Here is a 14,642-nt window from a genome sequence, read left to right on the forward strand (position 1 = left end):
TCGTCCCCTTCTCCTCCTGCCCCCAATCCCTCCCAGCATCAGAGTCTTTTCCAATGAGTCAACTCTTCGCATGAGGTGGCCAAAGTACTGGAGTTTCAGCTTTAGCATCATTCCTTCCAAAGAAATCCCAGGGCTGATCTCCTTCAGAATGGACTGGTTGGATTTCCTTGCAGTCCAAGGGACTCTCAAGAGTCTTCTCCAACACCACAGTTCAAAAGCATCAGTTCTTCAGTGCTCAGCCTTCTTCACAGTCCAACTCTCACATCCATACATGACCACAGGAAAAACCATAGGCTTGACTAGACGGACCTTTGTTGGCAAAGTAATGTCTCTGCTTTTCAATATGCTATCTATGTTGGTCATAATTTAATAAATTTAATCCTTGGCATACATAAATTTCAAATATATGGGATTACAAATTATTGCATGTAGATCAGATAATATAATATTAAATATTACTAGTTTTGAGGCCTGTCATTCACTTAGAAAGTAATTCCCACATGTAAACTAAAATAGCTAATTTGAAATATGTTTATAGATATATGACAGAAAATATATATTTACATTCATATAAGAATCAAACAAATAAAAACCTGCTATTCCTCAGAATTATTTGACATTATTTTACGTTCTATTTACCATCAAAATTCAGGAGTTTCACTTAGTAGGTTTCTGTGCTCAATATCTCTATAATGCAACACAATTACTTTGATATAAATCACAGAAGCACACACACATACACATGTCTTCCATCATCAACCCATTTGAAAATATCTTCGCAAGAGTAACCTTTAAATGTTGCAAAACTTGGTTTTATATTCCCAACAGTAACCTCATTTTCTATCAGAGGTACATCAGCGTTATTATTTCATAGGAAGGCATTCATGATGGCATCTTTAATATTGGGGACTGATTTTCTCTGTTTCCATGTTTCTACACATTGTTAGTCCTTCCCTTGTGTACTGAAAAGGCACATGGCATTAGTCAGTGGTGACTTAAAGATCTTCTGTTTGCTTCAAAGATAACTTTAAGGCCCTATATTTATGATGTACAAAATGCTTGATTATTCATTCTTAAAAGCCATTGCAAAATTTTTCTGGGATTTTTTCAAAATTAAAACATTATATAAAATGTAAACTAGGAAATAAAATCAACTCATATAGCTGCACGGTAATAAAAGAATTCCACCTTCCATTAAGTTGAAATGACGCTCATTTGTGCATTTTATGAGACACACCCTCTATCCAGCCTATTTTTGCATTTGATAGAACCATCAACAACTGGAACTAAGCATGGCATGTGTATGGGGATCCCAGACAAAAGTATTGCAGGGAAATAATGTCAGAAGCTCAGAAACAGCTTTCATACATCTATGGATGATGAAACCATTTCCAAATACCCTATGTCCAACAGCATACATAAGAGTACCTGGTAACTCACATGCTTAGAAATTCAAGCTAAAACTTTCTCTGGATGTGTCTCGGTCTTTTCATGTGGTCTTCTACCTCTAGTACTTTTTAGCTGCACCAACTCTGGTGAGACACAGAGTAAATTTGCCTCATGTATAAGGAAATGGCTATTCAGCACTGCTTTAGTTTTCAATTTTGTGCAGTAATTTTTGCAACTCATGGAGCTGCAACCAATATCAAGATTTTGGTCAGCTGTTCTCATTTGCTTGCAGCAGAGAAGGTTAGAAGGTACAGTGATGGAAGCCAAAGAATACACAAAGAATTCTGGTAAGAAAATAGTTGATGAATCAATGTGTACCACCCAAGAGCAAACAAAAAACAGAGCAGGTAGTAATAAAGAGGAAGAAGTAAAAGAAGGCAGGAGCTACTGATAGAAAGCAAGCTAATCAGTGGAATATAAATTAAGCAGGGATACAAACAGGTGTATGAAAATTCCAAATTATGAGAGTAAAGAAGGCAATAAAGAAATTGCCATTTTTCAAATTATACAGATTCCCAGTGGCTCAACAATAAAGAATCTACCTGCAATGTAGGAGATATAGAAGATGCAGTTTCAATCCCTGAGTCAGGAAGATCCCCTGGAGGAGGGCATGGCAACCCACGCCAGTGTTCTTGCTGGGAAAGTCCCATAGACAGAGGAAACTGAGAAGCCTGGTGTGCTACGGTTCATGGGGTCACAAAGAGCTGGTCACAACAGAAGCGACTGAGCAGGCATGCATACACTTTTAAAGTTTAAACAGCAAATACATCAAAAATATTACTCTATTTTTAGGAATGTTTACTTATTTATTTACTTAATTCACAATCACTAGATCGAGTATTAAAATATAAATACTAAGCTTTGGTAATTTGTAAAATTGTTTAATGTTAAAAATACATTGAATTATTTGACTAGGAAATTAGAATAAATGAGGCATGACAAAAAAGATGTAAACAACTTCCTATCCTGGTCTGCCCATGTCCTGCCATGTGCTTCCAACATGCCACTCTAACTCAACATGGCCTGGGTCAGCTAAGCTTCAGGGTTGGTGTCTGCCCAAACAGTAATCCGATTTATTAATTTTCCTGGCTGGTCTAAATGTTTGGCTTCAAATCAAGTTCTCTTCCTAATTTGTGCATCCACTGTGGTGCTTGATTTGCCAGATCCCATTTCTTATTTATTATCCCAGGGAATCCAAAGGGAGGCAGTAGAGCGAAGTGTTGAAGAGCACAAACCCTGGACTCCACTGTGAAATCAAGATCTTGGACAAGATGAAACCCTCTTGTGATTTATTTTCCTGTATGTGACATGATGATACTAGGGTAATGTGAGGGGCAAGCAGAGATAATATATGTGAAACACTTAGAAGAATACCTGGAACATAGTAAATACCAAAAAAAAAAAAAAAGGCCAATTGAAGAGGCTGCCCACCCATTCCTTTGCCTTGGAATGTACATTTTACCCACTATTCCCACAATAGGAGGCATTTCAAGGACACACACTGGAGAGAGTAACGTGTGTTTAGATTACCTGGACTGAATATGTGACTGAACCCCATTAAGGCTTTTATATAAACTTTTAAGATTCTGGTAGAAGGTTGGGCATGGTGGGGAAATCTAATCATCTTGTGTCCACCCACGACAAGACTCCTATGTCAGTTTCCTGGCTTATTAAATCTGCTGCCTACCAGTATGGTGTGGTCTGCCTCTTTTTTTGATCTCTCCTTGCTCTGTTTACAGGGGCCGATTTCCAATGTCACTCCGGGAACTTCTGAAGTTATGAAACGAGAGGGACCCAAGTTCCTTCCGTGAACCAAGATGGAGGACCCAAGCCTCTTCATCTTTTAAAGCCTCTTGTTTTCTGTGATCAGTTGTAGAAGGGGAACGAGAACTTGGAAAGAGAAAAGTACTCTTCTTGAAAGCTGTATCCCAGATGCTAAATACTTTGTCTCACATTTCACTGACTGGAACATATGTATGTCAAGGAAAGCTGAGAAATGCTGTCTAGCTGTGTGCCCAGTTTAGAGAGAAAACATAAACTTAATGAACAGTTTGTACATAGACCCTAGAGAATATAGAAATAACATTTGTGAAGATAAATGAGAAAGACACACTCCTCCCAAAACCTGAAAAAAATTCAAAATCATGTTGACAAAAAATAAACTGGGATATATTCATACAACTAGACCCAATGAAGCAGTAAAAGGAAATGATCTACAGTAAACATGAGAACAGGACTACATCTCTGGGACTATATCAGAGCAAAATAGCAAGTCCTGGAAGTGATATACAACTAAGAGAAATTAAAGAAATCCAGCACTGAATCTACACCATAAAAGTAGAATATCTAGAAAGTGGTGAACACAAAAATGTAGAATAGTGGTTATTGCAAAGGAAGGTGTGATAGAAAAATGGCAAAATAGTAGATGGCAGTTACAAGAAATGCCATAGGAAATTTCCCTTGGAGGGTTGGGTGGTGAAATTCTTATTCTTTATAACTTACACGTCATTCATGTGTTAAATAATGCATTACAATGTAAAAGGTTAAAGATCAAAAAGATCAAAATAGAAAAATCACATTAACAATTGTTTATTATCGAGAATTATCTATTTGTTTAGCACTGAAAAGTGAAGTGAAAGTGTTAAATCGCTCAGTCCTGTCGCACCCTTTGCAAGCCCATGGACCGTAGCCCGGCAGGCTCCTCTGTCCATGAAATTCTCCCGGGAAGAATACTGGCGTGGGTTGCCATTTCCTTCTCCAGGAGACCTTCTTGACCCAGGGATCAAACCCAGGTATCCTGAATTGCAGGCAGATTATTCACTCTCTGAGCCACCAGGGAAGCCCTGCTAATTTAATCAGATTGTTAAAGCTTTAGGACTTGCATTGTGACTTACTTTAGAAGCCTTAAGGTAGGACAAAGCAGCTAATTATACTGCTGTGAATTTCTGGTGTTATATTTCATTTTTGCTTTAATTACTGCTATTTTGTGATTTATTTTGATTGCAACACATTAGTTTTAATATTGAGATTTGTTAGTACTCTATTTTGAATAACTTGGAGGAAATTGTTTTCCACTCTATTATGCATTTGAAAGTGTAGTTTTACTATTTCAAGGAAGAGTTTTTTTTTCAGTGTTTTAAATTTTTCATGGGTTCCAAGAGCAAGTGAGAAGAAAATACAGAAATATGTTTTATATTAAACTCCATTAGTATAATATACTTCATTAGATAAGGAATATTAAAGGAAAATAAAAAACCTCTTCAGAAGGTTAAAACAGGCTGTTGTTAAAAACAGCTTACCTATGCACTGGAGAGTCAATTCATATTGGAATGAAAATGCTAGAAATAATCTTTGGAAATGCAAATATGGAGAAATAGCAACAATTTACCAAAATTAATGTTGCCTGGTCTGGTATCCACTTAATTGACAGATCATTGTTATATTCAACTACTCTCCTGTGTCCTCAACTCAGAGACAGAAAATTGAAAGATAGGCTTGGGAGATGTCTAAATTTAGGACTCCCTGTTACTGCTTCAGATCCTTACTCTATGTACTTTTTAACCTTCATTCGGGACCTATCTAGATGTTGCCCATAGACAGTAATATAAAATAGGGTCCTGGCAAGAAGGAAGAAAAGATACAAGCAATTCACTCAACCTTGCTTTTCTCTTTTAATATCATGGGGATGCTTCTAGGAATCCATTTAAAATTCAGAATCAGAGAAATATCTCATAATCTAATTAGCAATGGATGATTGATGGAACCATATTAAGGGATTGATGTCTGTGAAAAGTATTTTTTTTTAAATATTTGACATAAAGCCCCAAATGCTAACTTATACCCTTTTACATGTAGTTGTCATTTGGATTTGCGTATTCATGGGTATTATTTAAATATCTTATTTTGGCAGAAGTATGTAGAAAATCTCAAGCAAATATATTTGCCTAGAGATGGTCGTGATATTTTGACAAGTTTAGGATGGATAAATATAAAACTGACGCAGAAACTGTGATGCCTGACAGACGTTGGTGTTTGCTTCATTATTGTCATGGAAATTTTGTATAAAAATAAATTTGACAAGCTTTGTTAGTTTGGTGCAATTGAAAAAGTTGTTTGTATAATTTCTTTGATGATTAACTGACTGGAGTTTTAATGATGCCATTGAAGAGAAAAACAATGAAGCATCATTCCTAGCAACTAGTACCCGGCAGCATAGAAAATGATTCACATTTGGCAAATTTACCTTGAATCCAGCTGTTGGATGAACATAAAATTTGAATACTTGGAAGGAAAATGAGATATGGAGCCTGGCATTTATAATGAATTATCAAATGTGAGTAATTGCACTCAGTTGAACCAAAACACTGAACTTCTGGAAGCTGACTCATCACTTTAATAATTTCCTTTTAAAAGTTATTTTATGCCTTATGTCTTGGGTGGCCCTACATGGCATGTCTCATAGTTTCATTGAGTTAGACAAGGCTGTGGTCCTTGTGATTAGATTGGTTAGTTTTCTCTGATGGTGGTTTTCAGTGTCTCTGCCCCCTGAAGGAGAAGGACAAGAGGCTTAGGAAAGCTTCCTGATGGGAGAGACTGACTGAGGGGGAAACTGGGTCTTGTTCTGATGGACAGGGCCATGCTCAGTAAATCTTTAATCCAATTTTCTGTTGACAGGTGGAGCTGTGTTCCCTCCCTGCCTTTTACCTGGGGCCAAACTATGGAGGAGGTAATGAAGATAATGGTAACATCCCTCAAAAGATCCCAGGCTTGTGCTGCCACAGTCCATGCCCCCAACCCTGCAGCAGGCCACCACTGACCCATGCCTTCGCCAGAGACTCCCGGACACCCACAGGCAAGTCTCCTGTGGGGTCACCGTTCCTTTCTCCTGGGTCCTGGTGCACAAGGTTCTGTTGTGCCCTCCAAGAGTCTATTTCCCAGTCCTATGTAAGTTCTGGCAGGTCTATAGTGGGGTAAATGTTGACCTCCTCCAAGAGGACTTATGCCTTACCCACATCCAGAGCCCCTGTCCCTGCGGCAGACCACTGCCGACCCGTACCTCCACAGGAGACGCTCAAACACAGTTCTGTCTCAGTCTCTGTGGGGTCTCTGGGTCCTGGTGTGCACAAGGTTTGTTTGAGCCTTCTGAGCATCCCTGGCAGGAACAAGGTTTGATTCTAAATGTGAATTCGCCCCTCCTAGCATCTTGCTGAGGCTTCTCCTTTGCCCTTGGATGTGAGGTATCTTCTCACAGTTGCTCCAGTGCCTACTGTCTTACTGGGGTTTTTCTAACCTTGGACGTGGGGTATCTCTTCCCGGCTGCTCCAGTGAAGCGCAGGTTCCAAATAGGAAAAGGAGTACGTCAAGGCTGTATATTGTCACCCTGCTTATTTAACTTATATGCAGAGTACGTCATGAGAAACGCTGGGTTGGAGAAAGCACAAACTGGAATCAAGATTGCCGGGAGAAATATCAATAACCTCAGATATGCAGATGACACCACCCTTATGGCAGAAAGTGAAGAGGAGCTAAAGAGTCTCGATGAAAGTGAAAGAGGAGAGTTAAAAAGTAGGCTTAAAACTCAACATTGGGAAAACTAAGACCATGGCATCTGGTCCCATCACTTCATGACAAATAGGTGGGGAAACAAAGGAAACAGTGACAGACTTTATTTTCTTGGGCTCCAAAATCACTGCAGATGCTGACTGCAGCCTTGAAATTAAAAGATGCTTGCTCCTGGAAGAAAAGCCAAGACCAAAATAGACAGCATATTAAAAAGCAGAGACATTACTTTGCTGAAAAAGGTCCATCTAGTCAAAACTATGGTTTTCCCAGTAGTCATGTATGGATGTCGGAGTTGGACTATAAAGAAAGCTGAGCACTGAAGAATTGATGCTTTTAAACTGTGGTGTTGGAGAAGAGAAGACTCCTGAGAGTGTCTAGGACTGTAAGAAGATCAAACAAGTCAATCCTAAAGGAAGGCAACCCTGAATATTCATTGGAAGGACAGATGCTGAAGCTGAAACGGCAAATCTTTGGTCACCTGATGGGAAGAACTGACTCATTTGTAAAGATCCTGAATATGGAAAGATTGAAGGCAGGAAGAGAAGGGGACTACAGAGGATGAGATCGTTGGATTCAGCAAGCCCTGGGAGTTGGTGATGGACAGGGAGGCCTGGTGTGCTGCAGTCCATGCTTTCTGAAAGAGTTGGACACAATGGAGCAACCAAAGTGAACTGAACTGACCTCAGTTACTTAGATCATGCTTTTTCATTTCATTCTTTTTGACTAAATTTTTTAGGTCTTAACATATTTACCTGCTGATGCATAGTTAATAAAATGTTTTTTTAATTTTCTCAGTAACTTCAATTCACATTTTCATTGTTTAGGAATACAGATATAAATGTTGACAACGTAAGAGATCATACAAGTTTTGCATCAAATCCAGGATACATGTTTATGTATCTGAAGATGAGCATGTGTTGCTAGACGAAACTTTGGTAGGGTTTGATTCCAGAATCAGGAAGATCTCCTGGAGGAAGAAATGGCCACTGACTTCAGTACTCTTGCCTGAAAAACCCATGGACAGAGGAACCTGGTGGGCTACAGTCCAAAGGATTGCAAAGAGTCTGACACAACCGAGCACGGACTCACAATGCCATTTTAGTGCCTAATTTGTATCCTTGGGGGGAACAATTTATCTTTCTACTGTTTACTAGGCTTTTCTAGTTTCAAAACAGATACAGGGGCTGGTTTAACAATGTGTGGTATTTGTTTTAATGATTCAAAACTATCTCGTAGAACTGGAAGACTAGGTATAAATCTAGTTCTCAGGAAACATTTGGGAATAGGAAGGGAAGGTATTACGCCTTTCTTTGTGTCTTCTTCAATTTTCTCTCTCCCAGAGATTAGCTTACTTTTATTTTCTTGACCACATAATATAGAAAAACAAACAAAACACTGACGAACAGCACATGCAATTTAAAAACAAACCAACAAAAAACAAAGCATCCATGGCTTCTGATGAATACTGAGCTGACTTGTTGCACCCCACAGAGGACTTTTCTTTCTAGGCCCCAGTTTTAAATTCCAACACTTCAGCTGAGAAGAGCTTGGGCTAAGAGATCATCTTGGGAGAATGGAATCAGATGGTCCCGCCTGGTTTCATGAGAAAAACAAGGTACATTTTCCAAAACAGCTGCCCAGACTAACTCCTGCCATCCTGTGGTAAAAAAGGGAAAGAAAGTGAAAGTGAAATGTTAGTTGCTCAGTCGTGTCTGACTCTTTGCGACCCCGTGGACTGTAGCCCACTAAGCTCCTCTGTCCGTGGGATTTTTCAGGCACAAATACTGGAGTGGGTTGCTATTTCCTCCTTCAGGGGATCTTCCCGATCCAGGGATCAAGCCCAGATTTCCCACATTGCAGGCAGATTCTTTACCATCTGAGCCATCAGGGACTCAAAAGCAGCCTCCAAATGAGGGTGATGGAGAGACAGGGCCAAGTGACTTTCCCTGAAGTATAAATAGTGTATTTGAAGCTCTAAAGTGATTTACTTAGAGAGACCAATGAGTTAAAAAAGAGTCTTGCTGTGCCCCTTACATACATTCAGTACTGGAATGCTGCACAATGCATCAACCATTTACACTGATTCCTTTGAGAAGCCTCAGAATAACAGCCACCTCTGTATTGATCTCATTATGTTCTGTTCCCTTTCTGCTGACTCCACGGTTGATTAACAAAGGATCACTGCCAAGCAGCCTATGTGGTGACCAAGGGGAGAGCCCCAAGGATGAGGGACATACCATGGTGGATTGTGGTGGCCAAGACATCAAGGCATTTCTTTCTCAGTGAATTTGAATGAAATCACTGGTCCTGACATCAGAGTCAGTTCAGGTGTAGCCGGCTCTGTGGAAGCCTCTGTGTACTGAAAAGGCAGAAGCATTTTCTGTCAAAGCCCAGACAACACCTGTTTCTGCAGAAATGATCAGTACCAGCTGGTACAGCTGGACCAGCAGAACCACAGGTTATGAGGAACAGTTAGAAGTGATATTTTAGGTCTGAAATGGCTTCTAAGACCACTTTCTATTTTCCCAAGCTTTCCTATATATTTTAAAAATAAACCCTGATCATCTGAGCATAACCAAATGTGATTCTGTGCCTTGGAACTTAAAAGAGCCTAAGTGACACACTTCTCAAGACATAGAAATACCCACAGTGAGTGAAACAGGAACAACGTGGAGATTAACAGGAAATAACTTTGAAGGGGGTTTTATTAGTAGCAATAATGAAAAAAAGTGGTAGTAATAACAAAGGCAATAATACTAGCTACTTTTTATTGAGTGCTATGTTCCCATGGAAAGCACTTCACAGTTATTATCTTAAACTAAACAGCACAATGGTCCTATGAGGTAGGTTTAACTGCTCTTCTCATTTACAAATGATGAATCTGAGACAGAGAGAGGTTAAGTTTTCCAAGATCCCATAGCCAGAAAATGATAAAGCCAAAAATGTGACTATGGAATCTGGGTTCTTAACCACTTGGCTGAACTACTTCTCCTGTGGGATTTAAGAAATATATATATATATAGTATTGAGAACAGATTGTAATTTCTTTTTGAGAAACCAAGTAAAGTATAACATAAAGACATTCACATAGAGGACTCCCAGTAGCAAATATGTGGTTACCTTTCCACATAGTTTTTGAAATATTTGTCCTTAGATACTAATCCCAAAGTATTTCGACATCTGGCTCAAATTATGCATTTTGCTTTATCTATAAAACTGCAAAACGTTATGTCATTAGCACCCAGCAAACATGTGTTCTTCATTATGTTTTATTCTATTCATATTGAAATAGTTATTGAAATAACATGACACAGTTTCTCTGTTCTCTTTATTTGTACTATTTTAGGAGCAAATAAAATGTTTAATTGTTAGCATAAAGAGTCATATTGAAAACTTGGGGAATCTTATCCTCTTATTTTGTTTTTGCAAATTATCAGCTATGATAAAATATTAAAATGTTGTTGCCCAGATTTTATTAAAAATAACAACTCCCACTCTAATAAAACTGTACTTTCAAGTGTAACAGTTATTAAGAGAAGTTGAAGAGTTTTTTAAAGAATAGCTTGTCTTTGGTCACCATTTTAGGAATCTTAACCCTGTGGATTGCTTCCTTTTTTCTAAATGAAAATTTCTCTTTTTGACATATTTGATGTTTTATTCTGACATGCCCACCTCTGACTGCTCCTCTAACTCACTCTACCTTAACGTAACTGTCTTTCAAAACACAGTGTGCTTCACTATAGTTTTTGATATTTTATATTCATCCAGGAAAACAATGTGTTGCTTACCATGGTTTCAAATATTGCATGTGGTTCCAAGGAGTCTGTGTCCTAGACTCATGGTTCCTAGATTCACATCTCTCTCCAGTTACTAGATGGTAACCTCAGGTGGGAAATCTAATATCTTCTCAGTTTTTTATCTGTAAGATTTGGAAAGTCATAACCCCCTCCCAGTGGGGTACTGAGAAGATTAAAATGAGATAATATGAGATAATAAATACATGGCACGTTGTAAGTATTTACTCAATTAACATGGCTGTTTATTTCAGCCCTGTCCTCTCAACCATACTCCAATTCTGTATTCCTCCCACTTTCCAGATACAATAACTTGTGGTTAATAATATAGACAATGACTAGAAGTTGATACAATTTAAGAAGAGTAGTGGAATGATATTTTGAGTCTTGGGGCAAGACTGACTGATAGATGGCTGCCATGGTTATTCAGGAATAGGATGAAGGAGGGTCTGCACTAAGAAATGGTGGTAAGCATAAATAGAATGGTCTTTTGGAAATGGTTCTGATATGACTTTAAGACTGATTGCATGTGTAGGACAAGGAGAAAATAAATAAAAGGGATTATTTCCAGTGATTGAAATACTGAATAAATTGTTTGACAACCCCTTAATACTGAGAATAGACATTATGAGAGTGACATGAGGGTGACAGTGAAAGGGGGTACTGAATTCAGTTCTGGACATTGTAAGGGTGACCTTTCTGTTAGACATTCAGTTAGAACTGTTCAATGTGTGTGTGTGTGTATGACTAGTGTACATATACACATCTATATGTATATATATATATATATATGTATGTATATATGTATGTATATACATATACATACACACAGACACACCAGTCTAAAGCTCTTTCAATTATGATAAATACATATAATCTTATTGTTTATCAGTTCCCGGATATGCATATTATCACTTAAGGAGAACTTGAGACTATGAAGAAAATTGGACCAAGAAAGAAATACAATGCAATACCAACTAAAAATAATATATGAAGGAAGAGCCCAGAAAGCTAATTGAGAAAGACTGTTCAGAATCTGTTTAGAAGAAAACTCTTGAGATACTGTTTCATGAGACACTAGTTCAGGGTAGTTCAAATGCCTTCTTAAATGAAGGCATTTAAGAGCTGGAATGTAAAGCAGTCTAACAGCCCCATATGTCGTTGAAAGAAGATCCCAACTTGAATGTGTGCCTGAGATTTGGCAACTTGGGGACTCTTGAAATTTTCTGAGAATATTTTCCACTTGACTAGTTGAATTGGAAGCTGTATACACCACGGTGAGTCAAAAGACAAAAAAAAAAAAAATGAGAATGGAAATATGAAATAGAAAGAGGAAAATCCAGTGTTTAAAACCTTGGCTATGAAGGGAAAAGATGTAGCTAGAGCAGATTACAGGTATACAAAGATCAGGTAAAAACACCTTGTGTGTTTGTTTATTGGAGATGATGAAAGGTGGAAATGTTTACTTTTTGAGAGGAAAGCAGTAGTAGAGTCATAAATTTGGAGCCACAGATGAATTAGAGAATGCCCTATGAATCAACTATGAAGCTATCAGGGCTTCCCTGATAGCTCAGTTGGTACAGAATCTGCCTGCAATGCAGGAGACCCCTGTTTGATCCCTGGGTTGGGAAGACCCCCTGGAGAAGGGAAAGGCTACCCACTCCAGTATTCTGGCCGAGAATTCCATGGAGTGTATAGTCCATGGGGTTGCAAAGAGTTGGACAGGACTGAGCAACTTTCACTTTCACTTATGAATCAACAGCCATGATAATAGAGGAGATGGGAAAGGATCTCCTCACCCAAAAAGCCAAGTACTAGATTTGAGAATGATGTGCTAAGTCACTTCAGCTGTGTCCAACTCTGTGCAACCCCATAGACGGCAGCCCACCAGGCTCCCCTGTCCCTGGGATTCTCCAGGCAAGAACACTGGAGTGGGTTGCCATTTCCTTCCCCAATGCATGAAAGTGAGAAGTGAAAGTGAAGTTGCTCAGTCATGTCTGACTCTTGGCAACCCCATGGACTGCAACCTACCAGGCTCCTCCATCCATGGGATTTTCCAGGCAAGAGTACTGGAGTGGGGTGCCATTGCCTTCTCCGGAGAATGATGTGACATCCCTGCAAATGAAAGAGGGTAGAATGTAATGCTTGATGCAAACACAGACAAGTGCATAGGCTGAGACAGAAGGAGAGTGGAGCAAAGACCTTTCTTCTGATAAACCACTTCCACCACCGCCACCGCCACCGTGACCACCACTCCGACTACTATCACCAGCACCACTAGTACTGATACCAACACTCCTCCTCCTCTCTTTCTCCCCTTTCTCCTCCATTATCTTGTTCCTATTCTTCTTGGTCTCCCCTTCCCCTTCTTCCTATTCTTTTCCCTCTTCTACTCTTTTTCCTCCTCCTTTTTCTTCTTTGGCTATTCTTTTTGAATAAAAGGAGAATCCATGGACTGAAACAACCACAGATATACAGATGATACCATTCTAATGCTTCCATTTCATTGCTGTCTTCCTCCTTCTGAGTTCATGTGGTCGTACCTGCTTAGAAGAACCAGAGCTGCACAGAAATTCACTTGAAAAGGGATCTGAAAATGTTATTTTTCTATATAAATTACTCATTTATTTTTGGTTCAACAGCTTTTGCATTAAATTCAACTGGGGCATAAGCCTTTCTGTGGCCAAATTGAGCTAATAAGTTTTGTTAATTTTGTTGTTGTTGTTCAGTTGCTAAGTAGCAGTGAAATAGCAACAAGTGTATTCAGGGATGCTGGGCTTTTTTGAAAGCATATGGGCAGTGGCTTAAGGGGTTGATGCTTCGTGTTTAGCCCTAGTGGAAATCCTAGTGCACGGTTCCTAGTGCCTGAGGGCCTAGTGCTATACTGAGTAGTGTTGGAGCTTTCATTAGATTAGTTTTTCTTAGCTTCCATTGTTGCTAGACTCCAAAAGGAGATTCTTCCAATTCACTAATAAGTCTCTTTCTACCTAAAGTAAGCTGGAGGAAGAGAAGTAAAACACAGATGCTAATAATGAAAATGGAACATATTTAAGCTAAAAACTACATTTGGGTAAAAGGAGAATCCCATATTGGTCCCTAGGGCCATGGGGATGGAGCAGAGGAATGCCAAAGTCTAGAAGAAAGAGGATGTGAAAGAAGAGAAAGAAAAGGCCGAAAGCAGTGATGGAGCATGTATGTGTTGTAACAGAAATATCAATGAAAACTTTCCAGATACTTAGTATTAACTTACGCTGATGATAAAAGCAGGCTGTCCTTAAATTTGAGGCCACAAACTATTTGAGTTTAGATGCAGCATCCAGATACCAACCGGATCACTTCTATTCTGCATTACCTCCTGTGGTGTCAAAAGTCCAAGTACCTCACCTAGCTCACTACTATGCTGTCTCAGTGACCCAGGACTCTGCAAGGGTGCTTAGTCTTGTTTGAACAACAGCAGTTCAAGTGTAGTCAAATCTTCATCCTAAATACTGTATCCCTTAAGTTTTACCCATTTGATAATTATTCTCAAACAGATATCTTTGAGATTAATCTATAGATTCATATCTCATCATGTTAGAGGAATAGTCTGCCTTCATTATGCATGCCATCCTATACCAGTATCATTCTGTCTCTTTAGCAGGACTTTCTCCTTCCCCTCCAGCAATTTTGAATGTCTTTCCTTCACAGAACTACCTCTTCATATTCTCCAGGAAGTATTTCAGGATTACTCCAGCAGGAAATTTCTATAATTATTGACCTGCAGTGTAGCACCTACTATCTGATTCACTTTTTTCTTAATTTATAAACATAGGTTGCTTTTTCTTTTTTTCTTTTTTA

At 38.9% G+C, this 14,642-nt stretch overlaps 1 pseudogene; it reads right to left on the minus strand.

The window, feature by feature from the left end:
• The window catches only part of LOC113897539, a 138,942-nt pseudogene extending 125,807 nt beyond the window's left edge, over positions 1 to 13,135 (minus strand).
• Between the last annotated feature and the right edge of the window lie 1,507 nt (positions 13,136 to 14,642).

The sequence above is a fragment of the Bos indicus x Bos taurus genome, chromosome 1 (assembly GCF_003369695.1).
Source record: "Bos indicus x Bos taurus breed Angus x Brahman F1 hybrid chromosome 1, Bos_hybrid_MaternalHap_v2.0, whole genome shotgun sequence".
NCBI lineage: Eukaryota > Metazoa > Chordata > Mammalia > Artiodactyla > Bovidae > Bos > Bos indicus x Bos taurus.